Genomic DNA, 26,110 nt, shown 5'->3' on the forward strand with positions numbered 1-26,110 from the left:
CAAATGGAACCTGACTATACGTAAAACAGTGCTGACTATACGTAAAACAAGTTGCTTCAGTTGTGTCCGACTCTTTCGACTCCATGGGCTGTAGCCTTCCACACTTCTCTGTCCATGGGATTTCCCAGGCAAGAAAACTGGAGTGGATAGCCATTTCCTTCTCCAGGGGATCTTTCTGACCCAGGGATTGAACTCCCCTGAACTTTGCATTTAAAAATGGTTAAGATTGGGGTTTTCTGCTGGTCCAGAGGTTAGGACTGTGCACTTTGACTGCCCAGGGTCTGGGTTTGATCCCTGGTTGAGGAATTAAGATCCCATGAGCCATGTGGCCCAGCGAGCATGACCCCACCCCCAAAATGATTAAGATGGTGAAGTTTATGTTATGTGTATATTACTACAGTTAAAGATAAATTTTATTTCTATATACCAGCAGCAAACAATTAGAGATGAAAATAGTCATATCAAAAATATGAAATACTTAGGAGTAAACCTGACAAATAATGTGCAAGATATGTTTATTGAATACAAAATACTGCCAAGAATATTAAAGAAAGCCTAAGAAAATAGACAGATACATCTTCTGGATTGGAACATTCAGTATTGTAAAGATGTCAGTTATCCCCAGATTGATTTATAGATTCAGTGCCCTTGAACTCATAATCCGAGCAGGATTCGTTTCTACAAACTGACAAGCAGATCCTGAAATTCTCTTGGAGCTACAAAAGATGTAGAAGTGCCAGACAGCTTTGAAAATGAAGAGAGTTGAAGGTGTTTTACTGTCAGACTTAATGACTTTCCAAGTTTTCTCCTGCAACACACATCAGTACTGACAGCTACCATACTATCACATAGGTCTGTTGTGAGAGTTTAAAGCTGGTTGCTATAGTCATAGCACTAAAATAGTCTGCATTATATAATAAGCACACTTGTTAGTATTGTTATTATTGTGGTATTGTAATGTGCATTTTCCCTGATCACTAGTGGGACTGACCTTTTTTAGAAAATACATTTATTGGCCATTTGAGCTTTCTGTGAAGTATTTTGTTCTAATCTTTTGCGTTTTTCTGTTGCATTACTTGCATCTCTCTTAATTCTGCATATTTTCCAGGTCCCTGTACATGTCAGTTATATATGTTGTATATTGTTTTCCCTAGTTTTTAATCTTGTCATTTCACTTTTCTTAATGGTGTCTCTAGATGAACAGAAGTTCCTATTATAAAATTTTTATGTATAAGTGTATATATATATATAAATTTATATAATATAAATTACATAAATCTTTTCTTTTTATCATTTGTGTGGTGATAGTTTTCTCCCGTGTCTTTCTTCTAATCTTGCAAAAGAAATACTTTCAAATTGAGAATATTTGCTATAGTTTTTGAAGATACTCTTTAATAAGAATGAGGAACTTCCCTTCTATTTCCACATTGCTAAGAGTCTTTATTACCAAATGCTGGATTTTGTCAAATGCCTGTTCTGCAACTAATGACATTGTCATTAATTTTTCTCCTTTAACCTGTGAAGGCAATGAATGGCAGCAACTGTTTTTCTAATGTTAAATCCACTTTGCATCCTGGGACAGACTCAACTTGGTCATGATATATTATCTTTTTATAAATAGCAGGATTTACGTGCATAAGTAAAGTGTTTAGGATTTGTGTGATTATGTCCACAAGTGAATCCGATCTATCATTTTCCTGTCTTGAATTCTTCTTTCATATTTTGGTATCGAAGTTGTGCTTGTCTCATGAAACAAGAAAGGATAGTTGCTTCTTTTTCTATTCTCTAGATGGTTTTGTAAGGTAAAATTATCTGTTTTTTAAACATTTGGAAAAATTCACCAGTAAAAAAATTCACCAGTAAAACCATCCAGACCTAGTTTTTCTTTGTGGAAAAATGTTTGCCTACTAAGTATATATATATATATATATATACACACAGACACACACACACACATATATATATATATATCTCCCATATGCCATGGCTAAAACCTGGTGCAGCCAAATAAATATATACAAAAAAAAAAAAAAGAAGAAGTAATATCTTTTGGGAGTATTATGACAGTATGTGTTCTGTAAGTCGCCAGATGATGGTGTTAGAAGGATAACAAAGAAAACGAATCCAAGACTTCACTGGTGGTCCACTGGTTAAGCATCACCTGCCAATGCAGGGGACAGAGGTTTGATCCCTGGTCTGGAAAGACCCTACATGCCACTGGGCAGCTAAGCCCATGCACTGCAGCTACTGAAGCCCGTGCTCTGTGACAGAAGACAGCATCTCAGTGAGAAGCCCATGCACTGCAGCCAGAGAGTAGCCCCCACTTGCCGCAACTAGAGAAAACCTGCACCAGAAACAAAGACCCAGCACAGTCAAAAATAAATAACTAAAATTTTTTTAAAATGCAAATTCAGAAGAAGTATCCATCTTGGGGTGGATTCCTGCCCCCTTGGTAACTGAGGATGTCCCAGGGTGTGTAATCAACCTACTACCAAGTGGCAACTGACATCTCTGGGAATTGGTACCATACTGGGAAGCTAAGGATTGTTGTCACTGGTATGTCAGACACTCAGCAGTGGCAATTAGCTCATGATACAAAAGGCTGGCTTTGATGAGGGCAAGTCCTTATTGATGAGGTTTTGCACAGCTTCTGTATTGACACCATTACCGCTTTATTCATGAGCAGGCACTGAAATGGTCAGAAAAGGAAACTGACCAGCATTCGCAATAAGTCATCTTGCTAAACTGATTTTTATGAGCCTTCTTCACAGTGGAGGACCCTTGGTAAGCATTTACCTGGGCACCAATTAGTTGCATCGTTTTGGCCCAAAGCTCCTTGCCAGCAAACTCTCCACCATGGTCATTCCAAGTCACTGGTCATCCGGTCAAGACACTAGCCTTTGCCCGGGTATCCGTTAGTTCAGGCTAATCTCTTCTGCTGGTTAGAGCAGATACAGAGATGTGTTGCTTAATGTTCAGCCCCTGGGAGGATTTTTCTGCCTCCTTGTCTTTCAAGACAACTCTGAGAGGGGCTCCGTCACAAGCACCATCTCTCAATGAGGCTCAAAATAGTTTCTCCTCAGTCAGAGACACAACAGTGTCCACAGTCAAGCAGGGACCAGAGTGTAACATGAGCAGACATACAGCAAATATGATCCATTTGCTCTCGAAACAATTATCTTTCAGGACCTGTTCAGGCATAGTCCCTATTATACATACATATTCCTTTTCTTTGATGTAGCACCTCTGGGCAAGAGTAATGTAACAGCTAATTGGACCAGCTAACACCTGGTCCATGTAAGGCAGCATAGGTTACATGCTGTCTAATGACCCAGCTGCAAGCCAAAAGCTGTTTCTTTTTTTAAAGAAAAATTTAAATTTTATGATAAAAACATAATTTTGAAGAAGAATTGCTTCTTTAACAAACAAAAAACAAGCACTTTGCTTGCTCCAAGAACTTGAGACAGTTCCTTGTGCAGCACATTACTTGTTACTAAGTTGCTCTGTCTTTCCAGACACTTTGATGAGGAAAGGCTGGGAGCTGGAAACCATCAGCTACAGGTGCCTGGTTCTCCTCCGGGTGTAGTTAGGACCTCTGCAGGCCAGGATGCTTTTAGCATTCCAGTCTTTCATGATCTGGCGTTGTCTGCTTCTGGAAACTCATCTCCTGACCTCTGTTACTTTCATCCTTGCTCCAACCACATGGAGCTACTTGGGCATTTAAAAATGGACTTTAGGACCTCCCTGGCTATCCAGTGGTTAAGATTCAGAGCAGAGGTTAAGACTACAGTGGGAGTAGGTTCAATCCCTGGTCAGGAAACTAAGATCCTACTTGCCACACAGCAAAGCCAAGATAGATAAATAAAATGGATTTTAGAAGGACTATTGAAATTCCTTCAGAAAAAAAAAGAAAGAAAGAAACTCCTTCAGGAAAAAACTGTTCTAAATTAGTCTGCCAGTGTTGATAAACCCTTGATTAAGGGAAATAGAAGGTTTGAGCAAAATGCCAATGATTTTGCTTACTGTCTTTTGAAAGAAACTTTTTGTTGTGAAATATATCAAAAAACACTATAATAGAAAAATCATATAAAACATACGTGCAGTTTACAGGATAATGATAGGATGAACATCAATAGCACATCTCTCCCTCTGTCTCTCCTTCTGAAACACACACAGACACCCCTAAATATAATCAGGTTAATAAATAGAATATTTACTGTACTTTTAATGTTTTCCTCCTTTTCTTCCTCCCCAAACTCCAAGAGACTACTTTTGCTGCTTCTACATTTCCTCCTTCTGCACCTTCTATTACTTAGGTTTGGGACTCATTGGACAGATCCTCTTACTTTCTCACTTAGTCTAATTTTCTGTCTCTTTGTCTTTTTTCTAGATTTTGGGGGAAATTTCCAAAACTAATTTTCCAATACATTTTTGAGCTCCTCATTTCCACTAACATGTATTCAGTTTCTAAGTGCTGTTTTTTATTTTCTCGATGTTCCTGTTCATAGCATCCCTTTCTTGTTTCATGAATATAGCACTAACTTTATCTCTCTGAGGATATGAATAAGTCCCCTCCCCCTGGTTTTTTTTCTCCTTGCGTGCTCTTTGACAGAATGTGGTCCGTTGGAGAAGGGAATGGCAAACCACTTCAGTATTCTTGCCTTGAGAACCCCATGAACAGTATGAAAAGGCAAAAAGATAAGACACTGAAAGATGAACTCCCCAGGTCGGTAGGTGCCCAATATGCTACTGGAGATCAGTGGAGAAATAACTCCAGAAAGAATGAAGAGATGGAGCCAAAGCAAAAATGATACCCAGTTGTGGATGTGACTGGTAATAGAAGCAAGGTCCAATGCTGTAAAGAGCAATATTGCATAGGAACCTGGAATGTTAGGTCCGTGAATCAAGGCAAATTGGAAGTGGTCATCCAGGAGATGGCAAGAGTGAACATCGACATTCTAGGAATCAGGAAACTAAAATGGACTGGAATGGGTGAATTTAACTCAAATGACCATTATATCTACTACTGTGGGCAGGAATCCCTTAGAAGAAATGGACTAGCATCATAGTCAACAAAAGAGTCCGAAATGCAGTACTTGGATGCAATCTCAAAAACGACAGAATGATTTCTGTTCGTTTCCAAGGCAAACCATTCAATATCATGATGATCCAAGACTATGCCCTGACCAGTAACGCTGAAGAAGCTGAAGCTGAATGATTCTATGAAGACCTGCAAGACCTTTTAGAACTAACACCCAAAAAAGATGTCCTTTTCACTATAGGGGACTGGAATGCAAAAGTAGGAAGTCAAGAAACACCTGAAGTAACAGGCAAATTTGGCCTTGGAGTACAGAATGAAGCAGGGCAAAGGCTAATAGAGTTTTGCCAAGAGAACGCACTGCTCATAGCAAACACCCTCTTCCAACAAAAGACAAGACTCTACACATGGACATCACCAGATGGTCAACACCAAAATCAGATTGATTATATTTTTTGCAGTCAAAGATGGAGAAGCTCTATACAGTCAGCAAAAACAAAACCGGGAGCTGACTGTAGCTCAGATCATGAACTCCTTATTGCCAATTCAGACTTAAAGTGAAGAAGGTGGAGAAAACTACTAGACCATTCAGGTATGACCTAAATCAAATCCCTTATGATTATACAGTGGAAGTGAGAAATAAATTTAAGGGACTAGATCTGATAGATGGAGTGCCTGATGAACTGTGGACAGAGGTTCATGACTTTGTACAGGACACAGGAATCAAGACCATCCCCAAGGAAAAGAAATGCAAAAAAGCAAAACGGTTGCCTGAGGAGGCCTTACAAATAGCTGTGAAAAGAAGAGAAGCGAAAAACAAAGGAGAAAAGGAAAGATACACCCATTTGAATGCAGAGTTCCAAAGAATAGCAAGGAGAGATAAGAAAGCCTTCCTCAGGGATCAGTGCAAAGAAATAGAGGAAAACAATAGAATGGGAAAGACTAGAGATCTCTTCAAGAAAATTAGAGATACCAAGGGAACATTTCCTGCAAAGATGGACTCAATAAAGGACAGAAATGGTATGGACCTAACAGAAGCTGAAGATGTTGAGAAGAGGTGGCAACAATACACAGAAGAATTGTACAAAAAAGATCTTCACGACCCAGATAATCACGATGGTGTGATCACTCACCTAGAACCAGACATCCTGGAATGTGAAGTCAGGTGGGCCTTAGAAAGCATCACTACGAACAAAGCTAGTGGAGGTGATGGAATTCCAGTTGAGCTATTTCAAATCCTAAAAGACGATGCTCTGAAAGTGCTGCACTCAATATGCCAGCAAATCTGAAAAACTCAGCAGTGGCCACAGGACTGGAAAAGGTCAGTTTTCATTCCAATCCCAAAGAAAGGCAATCCCAAAGAATGCTCAAACTACCGCACAATTGCACTCATCTCACACGCTAGTAAAGTAATGCTCAAAATTCTCCAAGTCAGACTTCAGCAATATATGAACCATGAACTTCCAGATGTCCAAGCTGGTTTTCAAAAAGGCAGAGGAACCAGAGATCAAATTGCCAACATCTGCTGGATCATTGAAAAAGCAAGGGAGTTCCTGAAAAACAGTAATTTCTGCTTTATTGAGTATGCCAAAGCCTTTGACTGTGTGGATCACAATAAACTGTGAAAAATTCTGAAAGAGATGGGAATACCAGACCACCTGACCTGCCTCTTGAGAAACCTGTATGCAAGTCAGGAAGTGACAGTTAGAACTGGACATGGACCAACAGACTGGTTCCAAATAGGAAAAGGAGTACGTCAAGGCTGTATATTGTCACCCTGCTTATTTAACTTATATGCAGAGTACATCATGAGAAATGCTGGGCTGGATGAAGCACAAGCTGGAATCAAGATTGCCAGGAGAAATATCAATAACCTCAGAATTGCAGATGATACCACCTTTATGGAAGAAAGTGAAGAAGAACTAAAGAGCCTCTTGATGAAAGTGAAGGAGGAGAGTGAAAAAGTTGGCTTAAAGCTCAACATTCAGAAAACTAAGATCATGGCATCTGGTCCCATCACATCATGGGAAATAGATGGGGAAACAGTGGAAACAGTGGCTGACTTTATTTTGGGGGGCTTCAAAATCACTGCAGATGGTGATTGCAGCCATGAAATTAAAAGACACTTACTCCTTGGAAGGAAAGTTATGACCAACCTAGACAGCATATTAAAAAGCAGAGATATTACTTTGTCAGCAAAGGTTCATCTAGTCACGGCTATGGTTTTTCCAGTGGTCATGTATGGATGTGAGAGTTGGGCTGTAAAGAAAGCTGAGCACTGAAGAATCAATGCTTTTGAACTGTGGTGTTGGAGAAGACTCTTGAGAGTCCCTTGGACTGCAAGGAGATCCAACCAGTCCATTCTAAAGGAGATCAGTCCTGGGTGTTCATTGGAAGGACTGGTGCTGAAGCTGAAACTCCAATACTTTGGCCACCTGATGTGAAGAGCTGACTCATTGGAAACGACTCTGATGCTGGGAAAGATTGAAGGCAGGAGGAAGAGAAGGGGACGACAGAGGATGAGATGGTTGGATGGCATCACCAACTCAATGGACATGAGTTTGGGTAAATTATGGGAGTTGGTGATGGACAGGGAGGCCTGGGGTGCTGCAGTTCATGGGGTCGCAAAGAGTCAGACACGACTGAGCAACTGAACTGAAACTGAACTGAGCTGCTGCTCTCTGATTCTCTAACTTGTGTGCTTTCTTGTTCGTTTTTTGATTTTGTATCTTGCCTCTTTTATTCAGGATTAAATCCTGGTTACTCATACCCATCCAGAATACTCCAAAAGTGATATATCCTTCTCAGGGTATCATCTTTAGAGCTATGTGAATTCTACTTGCCCCTCATTTATGAAGTTTATTTTTTAGAAACAACTTTGTTGAGATATAATTCACATACTGATAAATTTACCCATTTAAAGTGTACAATTCAACAACCACAGAAATAAAAATTACAAAGTATACAGTTCAACAGTTTTAATTCTCATGTAGTCCAAATTATCAATTTTTTTCCTTTATTGCTTACGCCTTTGACATTATATCTAAGAAACCATTATTCCTTCATCCAAGGTCATGAAGATTTATTCCTATGTTTCATTGTAACAGTTTTATCATTTTGGCTTTTACATTTAGGTGTTTGATCCATTTGGGTTATTTTTTGTGTACCATGTGAACTAGGGGTTCAGCTATATTCTTTTGCATGCAGATATCCAGTTTTCCTAGTACATTTGGTTGAAAAGACAATTAAATTGTTTTAGCTCTTATCCAAATTTGATTGACCATAAAGGTAAAGGTTTCTTTCTTGACTGTCAATTCTCAATGGATCTATATGTCTGCCTGTAAACCATTACCATACCATCTTGATTATGGAAGATTTGTAATAAGTTTTGAAGTTGTAAATTATGAATCCTCCAACTTTGTTCTTCTTTTTGAAGATTATTTTGATTCTTACAGGTCTTTTGATTTCCATGTGTATTTTAGGATCAGTTTGTCAATTTCCATAAAGAATGAAGGTGGAAATTTGACTAGATTAAGTTGAATCTGCAGAGCAATTTGGAGAATATTGCCATCTTAACAATATTAAGCCTTTCTATCTGTGAACATGAAAGGTCTTTACATTTATGAGATTTTATTATGTATCTTTCAATAGTGTTTCATGGTTTTCAGCATACATCTTCTTTTGTTAAACTTATGTGTAAGTATTTTGTTCTTTTTGATGGTATTCTGAATGGAATTGTTAATTACATTTTTTTCAATGCTCATTGCTATTATAAAAATACAATTTATGCTTATATATTGATCTTGTATCCTGCAAACTTGCTGACCCCATGTATTACCTCTCATATATTTTAATTCCTTAGTATTTTCTATATACAAGGTCATGTCATCTGTTTTACTTCTTTTCCAACCTTAGTGCCTTTTATTTCTTTGATGTCTGATTGCCCTAGCTAGAAACTCCAATACAATGTGAAATAGATGCAGTGAGAACAGACATCCTTGTCTTGCTACTGATGTTAGTAGGAAAGGCATTCAGGTTTTAAACCTTAAGTATGATAGCTGTGAGTTTTTATGGATGTGCTTTACCAGATTGAGGATGTTCCTTTCTACTCTTATTTTGTTGAGCATTTTTATCATGAAAGGGTATTAGATTCTGTCAAAGTCTTTATCTGCATTTGTTGGGATGATCAAATGGTTTTTGCCCTAACTTTACTACTTTGGTATATTATGTTACTTGATTTCCATATTTTACACCAACCTAGAATTCCTAGAATAAGTCCCACTTGGTCATGGTATATAATCCTTTTTACATGTTACTGGATTCAGTTTGGTGGTATTTTGCTGAGAATTTTTACTTCTATATTCATAAGGGCTTTTCGTGTAATTTGTTTGGTCTTCCCCCCCTTTCTTATGATATCTTTGTCTGATTTTGGAATCAGGGTAGCACTGGTCCACACTGAATGATGGAAGTGTTATATTCTATTCTACATTATGGAAGAGTTTGTAAAGGATTCATATAATTCTTTAAATGTTTGGTGGTGGTGGTTTGGTCTCTTAAGTCGTGTCCAAATCTTGTGACCCCATGGACCCGCATAGCCCGCCAGGCTCCTCTGTCCATGGGATTTTCCAGGCAAGAATACTGGAGTGGGTTGCCATTGCCTTCTCCAGGGGATCTTCCTGACCCAGGGATCGAACCCTGGTCTCCTACATTGCAGGCAGATTCTTTACAGTCTGAGCTATGAGAGAATCCCAAATATTTGGTAGCTTTCACCAATACAATCATCTGGGCCTGAGATTTTCTTTGTGGGAAGTTTTAAAATTACTAATTCAATCTCTAAATTTGTCATTCAGATTTTCTTTTTTTTTATCTTGCAAGTTTGAATACTTTTTGTCTTTCTGGAATTTTGTCCATTTTACCTAGTTATCTAACTTAGATGCATACAGGTGTTCATAGTATTCCCTTCTAATCCTTTCTTCCCGCCCCACCCCCATAAAGTTGGAGTGATGTCCATTTTTCATTCCTGATTTTAGTAATTTGAGTGTTCTCTGTTTTTCATTCTATAGTTTGGCTAAAGGTTTATCAATTCCGTTGTTCTTTTTCAATTTAATCTGTTTATTATATTTATTTACTTTTATTTTTATTTTGGCGGCATTGGGTCTTCTTTGTGGTGCCTGGGCTTAGTTGCCCCAAAGTGTATGGGATCTTAGTTCCCCGGCCAGGGACCGAACCCATGGCCTCTGCATTGGAAGGCAGATTTTTAACCACTGGGCCACAGAGGAAGTCTCCCTGTTGATCTTTTTATTTAAGTTAATTAATTTATTTATTTTGGGCTGCTCTCAGTCCTTGTTGTTGCGTGAAGGCTTTCTCTAGTTGCGGCAAGCAGGGAACACTCTTTGTTACAGCGCTCGGGCTTCTCATTGCAGTGGCTTCTCTTGTTGCAAAGCGTGGCCTCCAGTAGCTGCAGCACTCAGGCTCCAATAGTTGTGACGCAGGGGCTTCAGCTGCTCCGCGGCGTGTGGAATCCTCCCGGGCCGGAGATCGAACCATGTCCCCTGCCTTGGCAGGTGGACTCCTATCCACTGGACCACCGGGGAGGTCCCCCCTGTTGATCTTCTAAAGAACCAAACTTTGGCTCAGTTGATTTCCTCTCTTGTTTTTTCTATCCTCTATTTCATTTATTTTCACTCTGGCCTTTGTTATTTCCCTCCTTCTGCTTGTTTTGGGTTTCTTCTTCTCTCCTCTTTCTAATTTCTTAAGTTGTAAGGCTACGTTGCTGATTTGAGATCTTTTTTTTAAAAAAAAAAAGTACAGATGTTTCATTTGTGACATTCATTTTGATCCCCTGAGCAAGTTATTGTCTGGTTTCACTGCTGTAGAGTTACTGAACTTCTCCTTGTAACTAACAATCTCTGGAGAGACACTCCATAAGGTTTTATGGTGAAGTAAACAGTTGTCCATATTTTTAAGGTACAAACTATCAGTTAAACGTTTCCATCTGCTTTGTGGTCTAGTATTGTAAATCATATGGAACCTCATCTTGGGAGTAAATTTTTTTTTCTAGCACCAATCACTTGAGTAGACCTTCTTAATTAGGTTCGATGGCTCAAGGGGTCAAGAATCTGCCTTCAATGCAAGAGACATGGGAAGCTGCTCTGGAGAAGGAAACGGCAACCCTCTTCATTATTCTTGCCCGGGAAACCCCATGGACAGAGGAGCCTGGCGTTGCAAAGAGTAAACACACATGCACACATTCAGCTCTGAGATAGCATATAGCCTGAGCATTCTTTTTTTAAAAAATATTTATTTATTTACTTGGCTATGCTGGGTTTTAGTTGTGGCAAGCAGGATCTTTAGTTGTGGCACATGGGATCTAATAGTTCCCTGAGCAGGAATCAGTCCAAGGGCCCCTGCATTGGGAGTGTGACGTCTTAGCCCCTGGACCACCAGGGAAAATCATATGTGCTTTTTTGTGAGCATTTGTGAGTAACTTGACAAAAGTTGCCCTTCCCACTACTCCTTGCTAAATGCCAAGGGGAGAAGAAATTTTGCATAGAGACCAAGACTCCCCATCCAGGGTATTACGGAATCAAGACCCTCATGCACACATTTCTCCCCTCTGGAGGTACCACATCAGGGTATGTCGGCTCTCTTGAGTCAGGCCTGTCTGAAGTTCTCCATCAGGATAAGATCCCCATTGTCCCTGGGAAGTCACTTATTCTGAAGGAAGGGGAATCTGAACCCAAACACAGGCTGGACTATCAAGGTGGCACTGTGCCCAGGAGCAGTGTCACGTGGCCAAGGCTGGACTTGCCCCCTCACGGGTCGTCCGGGCCCTGGGGGAGAGTCTGAGGACCTAAGGCTGAGTGCTTAGATGTGAAATAAAGAGCCTGCACCTGGAGGACGCAGGCAGGGAGTGGATGCTGCAGTAATGGAAATGGGGTCTCTGACCTCCATCAGAGTCTCTGGTCCTTTGCCCAATATGCTGGATGACTTTGAATGTTCAAGGGAAGTGGCATTATATGTGCACTGAACTGGTGAAGTGGGTCATTCCAGTTGTTTGTCTGGGTTTTGGGGTTTTTTGTTTGTTTGTTTTTTGGAAGATTTATTTATCTTTGGTTGCACTGGGTCTTCGTTGCTGCATGCAGGCTTTCTCTGGTTGTGGCAAGCAGACTCTCGAGTTGCAGAGCACAGGCTTCTCTTTACGGTGGCTTCTCGTGTGGCCACAGGATCTAGGTGTGTGGGCTTCAGTAGTTGCAGCATGTGGGTTCAGTAGTTGGGGACATGCCCTCAGTACCTGCGGGCTTACTTGAGCCACGTGGGATCTTAGTTTCCGGACCAGGGATCGAATCCATGTCCCCTGCATGGGCAGGCAGGTTCTTCACCCCTGGACCACCAGGGAAGTTCCTGGGTTTTTATTTTTAATGTGGCTACTTTCTATGTTATGTGGTATACGTTGAAAAAGATTCACTTCTTAAAGTAAGATAGATAGAATTCTGAAAGAAATTCTGCTCCTTTTGTTTTACGCTCATTCATAACCAAGCAGATAGGATGGGCTGGTTTAGATCTTCATATTTAAGCAACCCTTACCCTTACGCAACCCTTTAACTTTTTTAAAGTCAAGATTCTTTGATGACTAAGGAACACAGGTTTCCGGCAATAAAGTAAGCCAGAGGCTCTGCAAAACATTTAAGAAGCTAACCAAAATATGAAAATCTCTCTTTGAAATAAATGAATGCATCTGAAGAATTCAAGGGGAATTCCTTGATGCCAGGAACAAACCAGCACGGAAGTTTGTAGGAGGAAGGATGTGAGCTTCGAATTTGCTGCGTTAAGGACCCAGGGTACCTGGTACTAGGTGTGGGGTCTGTGTGGGGGTGCAGAGTCCTCTATCCCAGGACTCAGCAAAGGTAAGCCTTTGAGTGAGGAGAATACACCCCTAGAGGAGACAGGTAACAACAAAGGTGGGTTCCATGTTACCTTTATACTCAAGTTGTGTTTTTTTTTTTTAAAGAAAGAAAAAGCTTCCATTGACACTAGCTTTGTGGCCACTAGCTTCTTTTTGAGGGTTCCTGGCCCAGCTGTGACTCTTTGCACAGGCCAGAAAACCATCAGCTGAAAATTGTAAAGTGGGCCAGATCTATAGTGCTCCATACATCTGGCAGAAGCGAATGTAACGTTCTCTCGGCCTAGGCCTGGGAAGGAATCTGGCAGAGAAATTTTAACAAAGATAAGCCAACAACCCCAAATGACAAGGCACACAAGGAAAGAATATTGGGCAAAATAAATAAACCAATCCTAAAAAGACTCCAGGTATAGGAAGCAGATAGGAGCCAGGCAAAATGCAGCACACTCAATTGAATGTGAACTTCACATAAGTCATGAACACAATTTAAGCATATTCCCTGCAATACTTGAGTTATACTAAAAATGTTTCATTTACCCGAAATTCAAATTTAACTTGGTGGTCTGTAATTTTAATTGTTAAGTCCAGCAGCCTCAGATGTAGACTATAAGGTAAAAAAAAAAAAAGTTTAATATGTTTAAAAAATAAGAGAAGGAAAATTGGAAAGAGGCATGATGAGTGGAGAACATCAGAACTGACGAAGGAGATATGGAAAAGGAACAAGTGAACTTTCTAGAATGGAAAAAATGAGAATCAAAAATAAACACTAGATGGGACAATTGGGAATAAGTGCAAGGATGCTGCAGCATACTTTGATGTCACAGAAAAAGTTGGATTAATGGGTCCACAAAGGGGTGGATTTTTGATAAAGCAAGGACAGTTCAATGTTAACTGTAGAATATAGGCGGAGGGTATTTGGGAGTTTAGTGTAAAATTCTTTTAACATCTGTTCTTTGGAAATGATCATAATAAAATGTTAGGTAAAAACAGAAAATTTAGGCAGCTTAATAGAGTTGGAACACTGAACTAGAAGATGACTCTGGAGAAATTTCAAAGAACAGAGCCCAGAAACAAACAAGATAGAGACTATGAAAGCCTGGTTAAGATTTATGCTGGAAGTAAGAAATAGCCATCCATCCTAGCAGAGTTCCAGAAGGAGGTAACAGAAAGTGGGAGAGGGAATATTAATGGTAACCATGGGTGAGAATTTTCCATAACTGGTGAAGGACAGTAATCACGTAGGCAGGAATCCCAATAACTTCCAAGAAGGATAAATAAAAAGAAATATTTTTCCAAAGGATGTGCTTCACAAAGAACAAAGATGATCCTAGAAAGATATGAGATGTGGGTAATTCTTTCTCATTTATGTTGTCATTATTGTTCAGTTGCTAAGTCATGTCCGACTCACTGCCACCCCATGGACTGCAGCACGCCAGGCTTCCCTGTCCTTCACTATCTCCCTGAGTTTGCTAAAACTCATGTCCATTGAATCAGTGATGCCACCCCACCATCTCATCCTCTGTCACCTCCTTCTCCTCCTGCCTTCAATCTTTTCCAGCATCAGGGTCTTTTCCAATGAGCTGGCTCTTCGCATCAGGTGGCCAAAGGATTGGAGCTTCAGCTTCAGCATCAGTCCTTCCAATGAATATTCAGGGTTGATTTCCTTTAGGATGGACTGGTTTGATCTCTTTACTGTCCAAGAAACTCTCAAGAGTCTTCTCCAGCACCACAATTCAAAAGCATCAATTCTTCAGCGCTCAGCCTTCTTTATGGTCCAACCCTCATATCCGTACATGACTACTGGAAAAACTATAGCTTTGACTATATGGACCTTTGTCGGCAAAGTGATGGCTCTGCTTTTTAAATACACTGTCTAGGATTGTCATAGTTTTACTGAAATATAGTTGATTTACAATGTTGTGTTAACGTCTACTGTACAGCAAAGCAATTCAGTTACCTGCACATATACATTCTTTTTCATATGCTCTTCCAATATGGTATATCACAGGATATTGAATATAGCTCCTTGTGCTATATGGAAGGACCTTGTTGTCTATCCACCTATATATCCTGCTTTGCGTCTGCTAATCCCAAACTCCCAGCCCCTCCCCAAGCCCCCTCCCCTCTGGCAACGGCAAGTATGTTCTCTATTTCTGTGACTTTGTTTCTGTTTCATAGGTAAGTTCATTTTTGTTTCATAAGTAAGTCATATGTCATATTTTAGATTCATATTGTTAGTGGTATCATATGGTATTTGTCTCTCTTGGTCTGACTTACTTCACTTAGTATGATCATCTCTAGGTCCATCCATGCTGCTACAAATGGCATCATTTCATTCTTTTTTATGGTTGAGTACTATTCCATTGTATATATGTACCACATCTTCTTTCTCCGTTCATCTGGAAATGTGGGTTGTTTCTATGTCTTGGCTATTGCAGACAGTGCCACTATAAGCACTGAGATGCAAGTATCTTTTTGAGTGAGCGCTTGTGTTTTCTTTGGATATATACCCAGGAGTGGAAATGTTGAGTCATATGGTAGTTCCACTTTTAGTTTTTTGATACTGTTTTCCACAGTGGCTGCACCAATTTACATTTCCATCAACAGTGTAGGAAGATTCCGTCTTCTCCAGATGAGGGTAATTCTAACCAAACACTGGTTGTTGTACGTGCTAAGTCTCTTCGGTTGTGTCCGACTCTTTGAGATCCTGTGGACCATAACCCACCAGGCTCCTCTGTCCATGGGATTCTCCAGGCAAGAATACTGGGTGGGTTGCCATGCCTTCCTTCAGGGCATCTTCCTGACCCAGGGGATCTCTTATGTCTCCTGCATCGGTAGGTGGGTTCTTTACCACCAGCACCACTTAATACAATTATTAAGTTCTGTTTATAGGTAAATTGTTTCTGTTTATAGGTAAGTTCATTTTTGTATTAGGTGTATTAGTGTATTAGTATTATTAGTAATAGCCCAACAATACTATTATTACAGTATTATTTGTGGAGTTTAAAAATTGAGATAGAACAAACTGGTCAGAACACACTAGCAATGTAAACCTGGAAGGGATTATTGGGCTTAGAAGATTATTTGGAAGTAATGATATCAGTTATCTTTAGATTTTCAAAAGTGAGGTAGGCAAGTTAAAATTCCAAGGGTAGCTAATATAAGAAAAAAAAAATGATTCACATCTTTAAACCAATAAAGATCAAAAAGTTTAAGGATTTTTCTTTAAACTCGATTCATTCTTGCATATAAATAAATAAATCCAAATATATTAATAATAATCAATATAAGTAGATTGAATAATACAGGTGTGGTAATTATAGTTTTCCAGATTGGCTGTATCTCTTCTCCCTAATTCACCATTCAGATAAGTCACTCCTGCCCCATAAGAGAGAGTAAGGGAGGGGATGGAGAGAGGGGTTTGCTGTCTCAGAAGCCCCTCTGTGGTAGAAACCAGAAGTCATAAAACCCACAACTTTCATTACTCTCGTGTTCTAGACACAGTCTTCATGTTATTTCATAAAATTTAGTAAGATGTGAATTCAAAAATAAAGAGTAAAAGTTAACTACACATAAAGTTTTCTTAGAAAAATATCAATATTAGTATATGGGAAAAATGAAGCTCTTATCCAAAATAACAGTATGATTATGAAGTTGTGTAGCTCTATTCCCGCCCTCTATTTCTTTCAATTTTACTTAATAAACTCATCCTTCATTTTACTGAACTTATTCATTTTTACTTAATAGATTCAATTTTTACAATTTCCAAGATAGTTTCATTTAGAAGCAATCAACAATGTCTTCAACCATTAGTCAAAAATATTGTAATACTTTGTATTTTGTGATACTAAGATCTGAATAAAAAAATGTCTTCCGACTTATGTGTTCTGGAAAAGACCAAAAGTATAGATCTGGTTGATGCTCCAGTATCCTCCACCCTCTCCACCCCGGTAGCAGTGTGATTGGGGGAACTGAGCTCAACTTAAGGGAGGCAGAGTCCAATCGGTGCAAAGGTGTTCTCACCTTGTTCATGCTCCATTCAAGAAGAGATGTCTTAAACCCTAAACAAAATGGAAAGACAACCTACAGACTAGGAAAAAAATATTTGCAGATCATGTGACTGACAAGGGCTTCATGTCCAAAATATACAAATGGTGCATAAAACTCAATAGTAAAAAAAAACAGCCCAATCAAAAAATGAGCAGAAGACCTAAACAGGCGCTGTTCCAAAGAAGACATACAGATGATCAACAGGCACGTGAAAAGATGCTCAACATCTCTAATACTAGAGAAATACAAACCAAAGTTACAATGAGGTATCACCTCACCCTAGTCAGAATGACCATCATCAAATGTCTACAAATAATAAATGCTGGAGAGGGTGTGGAGAAAAGGGACCCCTCCTACACTGTTGGTGGGAATGCAAATTGGTGCAGCCACTATGGAGAACAGCATGGAGGTTCCTCAAAAAAACTAAAAATAGAACTACCATATGATCCAGTGATCCCACCCCTGGGCATATATCCAGATAAAACTCTAATTTTAAAAGATACATGAACCTCAGTGTTAATAGCAGCACTATTCACAATAGCGAAGATGTGAAAGCAACCACCCTGCTTATTTAACTTAGATGCAGGGTACATCATGAGAAATGCAGGGCTGGAGGAAGCACAAGCTGGAATCAAGATTGCCGGGAGAAATATCAATAACCTCAGATATGCAGATGACACCACCTTTATGGAAGAAAGTGAAGACGAACTAAAGAGCCTCTTGATGAAAGTGAAAGAGGAGAGTGAAAAAGTTGGCCTAAAGCTCAACATTCAGAAAACTAAGATCATGGCATCTGGTCCCATCACTTCATGGGAAAAAGATGGGGAAACAGTGGAAATAGTGGCTGACTTTATTTTGGGGGGCTTCAAAATCACTGCAGATGGTGACTGCAGCCATGAAATTAAAAGACGCTTACTCCTTGGAAGGAAAGTTATGACCAACCTAGACAGTTTATTAAAGAGTCAGAGACATTACTTTGCCAACAAAGGTCCATCTAGTCAAGGCTATGGTTTTTCCAGTGGTCACGTATGGATGTGAGAGTTGGACTATAAAGAAAGCTGAGCACAGAAGAATTGATGCTTTTGAACTGTGGTGTTGGAGAAGACTCTTGACACTCTTGAGAGTCCCTTGGACTGCAAGGAGATCCAACCAGTCCATTCTAAAGATCAGTCCTGGGTGTTCATTGGAGGGTCTCATGTTGAAGCTGAAACTCCAATACTTTGGCCACCTGATGCGAAGAGCTGACTCATTTGAAAAGACTCTGGTGCTGGGAAAGATTGAGGGCAGGAGGAGAAGGGGTCGACAGAGGATGAGATGGTTGGATGGCATCACTGACTCGATGGACATGGGTTTGGGTGGGCTCCGGGAGTTGGTGATGGACAGGGAGGCCTGGCGTGCTGCGGTTCATGGGGTCGCAAAGAGTCGGACATGACTGAGAGACTGAACTGAACTGAAAGCAACCTAGGTATGCATTAGGATATGAATGGATAAAGAAGATGTAGTACACACAGTAGAATACAACTCAGCCGTGAGAAAGAGTAACGCCATCTATAACAACATGGATGAACTTAAAGTATATCATACTAAGTGATTCAGAGTCACTTAGTCAGACAGAGAAAGACAAATATTATATGAAATCACTTGTATGTGGAATCTAAAAAAGAAGCTTATACAAATGAACTTGTTTGCAAAAGAGAAACAGATTCACAGACCTAGAGAACAAACTTTTGGTTACCAAAGGGGGAAGGGGAGGATAAAAAGAAAAGAAAAAACAAAAAAAGAGGGGGCATCTTATTCCATGTGAGCTGTTGAGCCATGAGGAGAATCTGGACTGAAGATGTGTGGGAAGCTTCTTCCTTGAGCTTCAGGGAGAAACTGTGGGCGCCAGACCCATTCCCTTCCTGTGCATGTGGCCGGGAAGCATTTTCACCAGGAGTCGTTCTGCCTGAAACATCTCCAAGGGCCCCTCTGCCTCTGGACTTCATCACCTAACCCAGTTAAGGTCTTCATTACTTAAGTCAGTTGGAGTCCAGTTTTCTGTTACTAGGAGCCAAAAGGCCCCTAACTTACATAATAATTAAGCCTTTGCGCTAAAACGTTATTGAAGCACTCTCCTGTGAGGCCCATTTTCCCAGGTGGTGCTAGTGGTAAATAATCCACCTGCAATACAGGAGAGATGGGTTTGATCCCTGGGTTGGGAAGATCCCCTGGAGGAGGGCATGGCAACCCACTCCAGTATTCTTGCCTGGAGAATCCCATGGACAGAGGAGCCTGGCGGGCTACAGTCCATAGGGTCACAAAGAGTTGGACATGACTGAGGCGACTTAGCATGCACACGCAAGAGAACATGCCCACTCCTTCATGGGTTTGGAAAACTTAACAAGAACTCCTGAGTTGGCGTATTGATGAAAGGAGAATAAGCAACTTTCCCCTTACATTTTCAAGTATGTGTGGGAATCATTACTGTTGCAAACACTTTTATGCTTATGCAATATCTGCTTCTCCTTCTTCCTTGGTAACAAAGCTCAATCATATTCTGCACAGCAAAATGTGCCCTTGAGATGACATGTTTCAGTTTTTTCTTGAATTGAGGGAAACCATCAACAAGATGTAAGCAGAAGTTATCAGGTAGGATTTGCTGGAAAGCTCCTCAGAAAAAGGGGTAGACCCTGATATGTACTGTTTACTTCTTGCACCTTCTTGCTTTCTGGAATGCAGATACGAGGGTTGGAACTCCAGGAGCCATTTTGGACCATGAAACAACCCTCAGGATGGAAACCACATGTCAAAGATGACAGGTCAAAAAGATTGAAGGAACTCGAGTGTTTGGTGATTGCTGAACCAGCCCAGGACTGCCTAACTCTGAACTTTCTTGATGTGAAAAAGAAACAAACCTGAACCCTGTTTGATTTGGATTTTTCCATTGTATATACCGCCAGAACCTAATTCTAATTAATACATCATGTGCCGCCGTTAAGAACAGAAGCTCTGGGATCAGACAGACCTGAAGCTGAGAACCTGCTTTAGTAGCTAAGTGACCCAGGGGGCAAGTTAGTTAAAAGTGTCTAAGTCTCAGCTCTTCATCTGTAAAATGGGGCTACTGAATGGTAGTACATCCAGGGTTGTTGTGAAGATTACACATGCTCACTAGGATGCCTGGCACAGATTAACCATTCAGCACGTGTCAGTATTATAATCTATTAATTGCAACTATACAGGCTAGCTGAATCAAGCCATATGTATTACAGAAAAAAAAAAAAAAAACTAGTGGTCTACAACCTAACTAAGACCTTGGCACTTCCTGTTAATCTTTCTTTGTACCTTTTGTCATCTGGCTCTCCTATTCCTCAGACTTTTTTCACATTCTGTTCCAACTTATACCTCTTCTCAAGAACTCTACCCTGTTGGCATATGATATTGCCTTCTGCTTCATGGAAAAAATTAAAATTACTCAGAGTGAAACCCCCAGATGTCCTGCTTCTGTACCAAGTAAATTCTTTCCATGGGGTTTCTCCTCCCTTCAGAAGCTGGTCATTCCTCCTGTGGTTTGGAGATAATTCCTCTTGTCAACTCAGAAATGTTCACGCTCATCACACCCCAGCTCCCTCTCTTGCTTCTCAGTTATAGACAGGCGCAACTGTCAACCATCTTACAAAACTGAGACAAAACCAAACACTGCCCCTCTTTGACCCTTAGTACCCGTTTCTCCTGCACCTCAAGGTCAAGCTGTTTATTAAGGGCGTGGTCTACATCCGTTATATTCACTGCATTGCCTGCTATTTGCTCAACATTTACTATGTGCAGGGTGATTTACACACATTTATCTTCAATCTTCAAATCAGTACCACAAAGTGGGGCCATCCTGCCCCCCTTTTTTTTCTGTAAGAGGTGCCTGGGGCTCAAAGAGATTTCAGTATCTTGTTTCAGTTCAAAAAGCTAAAGTCAGGATTGGAGCCCAGGTCGCTCTGAATACAAGTCATGTTATTTGCATTCTCTCTATGGTTCCCAAACTTGGCAGGGCATCAGCGTCATCCATACAGGTCCCACCCCAGATCTGCCAAACCATCATCTCTTGAAGAGCCCAGGAATCCGGAACACCAGTCTCCTCTTGAATTTCCTCCCTTCCTTTCTGAGTTCTCCTTGCCTGTCGCTGTCTTCCCTGCAATGCGCCCACCTCTGGCCACATCCTAAATGTTGGCAACCCTCACCTTGGTTTCTAACCTCACCCTGTTCTTTTGCCAAATGTCAGGCTTGAGTGAGCTCATGGCCATCAGTGGATCTAATTGCTGTTTATGTGTTAATGCCTCCCAAACTGGTATTTCTAGCCTCACTCAGCCTCGCTCTTGGCTGATGGCTCTGTAAGGCTATATACGAGAAGTTGCCAGTTGATTCTAACTTAGGTCCCTTAAATCTCAACAGGCCCACGATGGAATTTATGATGTTTCTCAAACAACCTGCTCCCAGGTCTGGCTTCAGAAGTGCCTTAGTCAGCTCGGGCTGCCTGCCATAACAAAATACCTCCGATTGGGTGGCTTGGCCTACAGAAATGTGTTTTCTTGCAGTTCTGGCGGCTGGAAGTCTGGGTTCAGGGTGCTTCCATGGTTAGTTCTCATGCGGGTCCTCTCCTGGCTGGCTGAGTGCTCTCTTGATCTTTCCTCGGTGTGTGCCTGTGTTCTTCTTATAAGGCCACCAGTCTTCTTAGATTAGGGCCCCACCCTTATGACCTCATTTAACCTTAACCATCCCCTAAAGGCTCTGTTTCCAAATAGAGCCACATTGGAGGGCAGAGAGCATCAATACAGGAATTCTGGGGGGACATAGACATTCAGTCCGTAACAACAGGTCCTCCCCTGGGCAGTCACTCAGGGGCCCACACTCAGAGGATCTTGCACTTAGCATTTAATGTTCTGCATTAGCTGCTTTGAAATTCTTAATAACTTTATATCTTCGAATTTCTGTTCCGTAGGTGAAGTCCTACAAGACAACGGAACCTGTGGATTGGTGTTCACTCACCATCCTGCGTCACACCACCTCCCTGCATTCCTCGGACCAGTTCTCAACCTCCCACTCCTGGCCCCTCACCCCGCGGGCCTCTCCTCTCCGTCTCCTGTGACTCTGCACCCCTGTCCCCAGTGGGGAGACCCTGGGCGCGTGTGCAGGGGAAGGGGCATGCTCGCCGTGTGTATCAGGGCAAAGCAGTGGCCATCCCAGCACCAGGCTGGCGGCACCTGGACACACTCAGGGGGCACCTTGGCAGCTATGTGAGCCTCTGGCCCACCCCTGTCCAGGTACTTACTGCGTCATGGCACAGAAGTAACCATATTCTTGTTATGCAGGCGGGTGACCTGGGGCTGGGCTGGGTCTGAGGCCTCAAGGGAAGGGGAGCTGCCTGGCTTGAGTTCCAGGGATGCTTGTCGTTGGTTGGCAGGAGTGTAACCTGGCTGCTCTTAGCCTTGTCATCTGTACAGTCTGACTCCCTCTGTGTGTATCCATGTGCCCAAGAGACTGTGACAGTAAGCAGGAAATAAAGACCACAGGTTAAGAGAGACACCGTGGAAGAAAGAAAAGAGTTCTTCCTGCATGATGAACTAGGGACCTGCATTTTCATTTTTCAGCAAGCCCTGTAAATTATGTACCAAGCTTTCTCCTTCTGTCAGTGATTCCACCACTCTGATCATCCAAGCCAGAATTCTGGGAATCATCACCGACTTTTCCCCTTTTCCTGTCCCCCTAGACGTTTCTAGTGTCTTCATTTCCAAATGCCACTGACTTAGTTCAGGTAAGTAAAAGAAATTTGGAATGATCCTGGTTTTGATTAAGCCACCTGTGTTACCCCCATCAGATAGGGAAGAAGGAAGGAATTCCTGCCTGTCCAGCAGTTAAAACTCCACACTTTCAATGCAAGGGGCAAGAGTTCAATTCCTGGTCAGAGAACTAAGATCTCATACACCAGTGGCACAACCAAAGGGGGAAAGAATAGATAAAGGATAGGGAAGTAAGAGGAAAAGAGACAACAGCTCATGCTTAGTTCATCCTTTCTGTTGTCTGTGTTTGTGGGAATGACATCGGTTGGGAAACAGTAAGAGGTAAGGTCTGGGCTTCCCTGGTGGCTCAGTGGTAAAGAATTCACCTGCCACTGCAGGAGCCACGGGTTCAATCCCTGGTCCGGGAAGATCCCACATTCTGTAACGCAAATAAGCCCATGTGCCACAAGTATTGAGCCTGTGCTCTGGAGCCCAGGAACTGCAACTACTGAAGTCCATGTGGCCTAGACCCCCTGCTCCATAGCAAGAGAAGCCCCAACACCGCAGCTAAAGAGTAGCCCCCGCTCACTGCAGTGAGAGAAAGCCCTCGTGCCGCAATAAAGACCCAGCACAGCCAAAACAAATAAATAAAATTATTTTAAAATATTTTTTAAAGGAGGTATGGTCTAAAAACACTTACCTCCATTACACTTTTATGCCCACACCAGCCCATCGCGAACCCTTGATTTCTTTTTTGTTTCTATTTTAAATGGTTACCTGCTGGTTACTTCTATCCTGATAAATCAGGAAAGGCCCCTGCCACCCTCTTCTTAATTTCTGCACATCTTCACTTGGTTGTATCTTACAGTCCTTGGGCAAGCACGTGACATGTATTCTGCAGACAGATCCATGGGCGTCTCTGTGGGTAAAAGAAAATGAGAGAAACAATAGGCAAGGGCTTAGCTCCCCTCACGGTTTGTTAGCACAAAATTACCTTCGACGCGGTTTTTCAACAAAGGAATCATCCCAAGGGTCAGTTCGGGCAGTGACTTGTATATCAGAGTTCAATGGCAGATTAAAAACTGCCATGGGTACCTTATGCAGAATAGGAATTTAATCCAAGGAATTAGGTGCTTACAAAATTGTGTGAGGGGTGAGAAAGGCAGGCTTTAAGTCGGACCTTTAGGACTGAGACTCAGGATGACTCTGTAGAAGTGACCTGGCATACTTTTTGTTGTTCACCTATCAGCTCTGTTTGTTTCTTTTTTCTTAAGAGGCTTTATTAGAAGTGACCTGCATTCTTCGCAAAGCGGGCCCTGTTCATATAACCTAGAAACTCACAAAACGGTGCAATCCAAGAGGTTCAAATTTCTGTGTTCACTTCAAGGACACCTGTGAACCTGCCCAGGCCGTCAGGAGTGTGTGTCTCCAAACGGCCCCGCTCAGGACAGACACTGTTGGCATGTGGGAAAGGTTGATTCTTTTTTGCAGGACCTTCTTGTGCCTTGAGGGAGGCTTCACAGCATCCCTGACTTCTGCCCACTGGATGTGTGAGAGCGCATCCTCAGTCATGACCATCAAAAAGATCTCCAGGGGATTTCCAGTGGCTGAGAGTCTGCCCTGTGGTGCCGGGGACACCAGTTCGATCCCTGATCGGGGAGGTAGGATCCCGCATGCTGCAGGACAATTAAACCAGTGTGCGGCAACTACTGAGCCTGTATACCATGTTGAGAGAATCCCTGCACCGCAAGGAAAGACCGCGAATGATGTGATGAAGATCCCATCTGTTGCGACTAAGACCCCACGCGGCCAAATAAATAAATAAATACAATACTAAAGTCTCCAGCTGCTGAATGCCCCCTGGGTGCAGAACAGCCGCTTAGTCAACAGCCACCGCTCTAGCCCGTGGCAGTCTCACCTCAGTCCAGGGTTCAGGAACCTGTCGCTGTTCTGTGCTTGGTCGCTCAGTCGTGTGTGACTCTTTGCAACCCCATGGACTGTAGCCCACCTGTTCCTCTATGGGAAGTCTCCAGGCAAGAATACTGGAGTGAGTGGCCATGCCTCTTCTCCAGATCTTCCCAACCCTGGGATCGAACCCAGGCCCCCCACATTGCAGGCAGATTCTTTACCATCTGAGCCACCAGGGAAGCCCAAGAATACTGGAGTGAATGGGCTATCCCTTCTCCAGGGGATCTTCCCAACTCAGGAATCAAATCAGGGTCTCCTGCCTGGCAGGCAGATTCTTTACCAGCTGAGCTACCAGGGAAGCCCCCTGGAAGCTTTTGCCATATTGTTACTTCCTGCACAAGCTGCCTGGGCTGTGATACGTGGATCAGCAGGACCGCTACCATCCAGACCAGACAACGCCCTGGCCTCTCTTCCCACTTACTCAGCTTCACATACATCTCTTGTGTGAAGCCATCTTACAGGCGGAACCCAAAGAATACGAGACCCTAAGCTGCCAGGGAGCCTGGGGACAGGCATCCTCAGGCTTCCTGTGTTTGCAGTAGGAGTAGGCACCCTGCTCGAAGAGGCTGAAATAAGCCTGGAGAGACTCTGTCCACCATCTTCGCCACGCCATGCAAACTTTTCATTCTTGCCAAACAAGCCAGTAGAGACGTGAATGTTAACCTGTTGAAGTGTTTTATGGTCATGTCTATTACCAGGAAGATAAATTCTGGCACGAGATGTTTTATCACTTATTGTCATCATCATCAGTCACGTAAACATTAACAGTACTAGTCTGCAATTTCACTGTATGTGTGTGAATTTATGTCTTGTCTCTCCAAGAAGCTGCAAGTTCTTTTTTTGGGGGCAGGATCTTAGTTCCCCGATCAGGGATCAAACCTACCCCCCTGCAATGGAAGGGAGTCTTGACAACTGGATGACCAGAGAGGTCTCTGCAAGTTCTTTCAGAGTAGGACTCGGTGCTCCCCAAATGCGAGAGCATAGTTATGGGCACATTGTGGATGTTCTGGAAGAATTAGTACACTTTTTTTTTTTTAAGTAAGTTATCAGAAATCAATTCAGGGGTGCTTCTAACCACTACTGTTCAACCAGAATCTAAGAGGCCCTTTGCTATCTCTCAGGATCGTTTCACAATCTCCCAATGTTGAAACAATAAGGAACCTTTAGCACACCTATTGTTGGCATTGAATCTGAATTGAGAAATACCTTAAGAGTGTAAGAGTTTTTTTTAAATTTTTCATCTTAAATACATGCTGCTATTACTCCATTTCTACCCACGATGGAGTAACAGGAACCAGAGCTACCCTTCTGCCTGAAACAACAGCAACACACACACACACACACACACAGAAGGTATGACACTCTGCTTTTCAGGCCACTGGACATCGGGCCGTGGACAGTGATCCC

At 41.9% G+C, this 26,110-nt stretch overlaps 1 long non-coding RNA gene across 1 annotated transcript in view; it reads left to right on the forward strand.

Annotated features, from left to right (window-relative positions):
* The window catches only part of LOC122687701, a 32,156-nt gene extending 8,761 nt beyond the window's left edge, over positions 1-23,395 (forward strand). Inside the window, exon 2 of the long non-coding RNA XR_006339226.1 lies at positions 21,958-23,395. This is a non-coding gene — a long non-coding RNA (uncharacterized LOC122687701). The remainder of the gene's footprint in view (positions 1-21,957) is intronic.
* The last annotated feature ends 2,715 nt before the right edge of the window (positions 23,396-26,110 follow it).

This window comes from Cervus elaphus, chromosome 32 (genome assembly GCF_910594005.1).
Source record: "Cervus elaphus chromosome 32, mCerEla1.1, whole genome shotgun sequence".
NCBI classification, from domain to species: domain Eukaryota; kingdom Metazoa; phylum Chordata; class Mammalia; order Artiodactyla; family Cervidae; genus Cervus; species Cervus elaphus.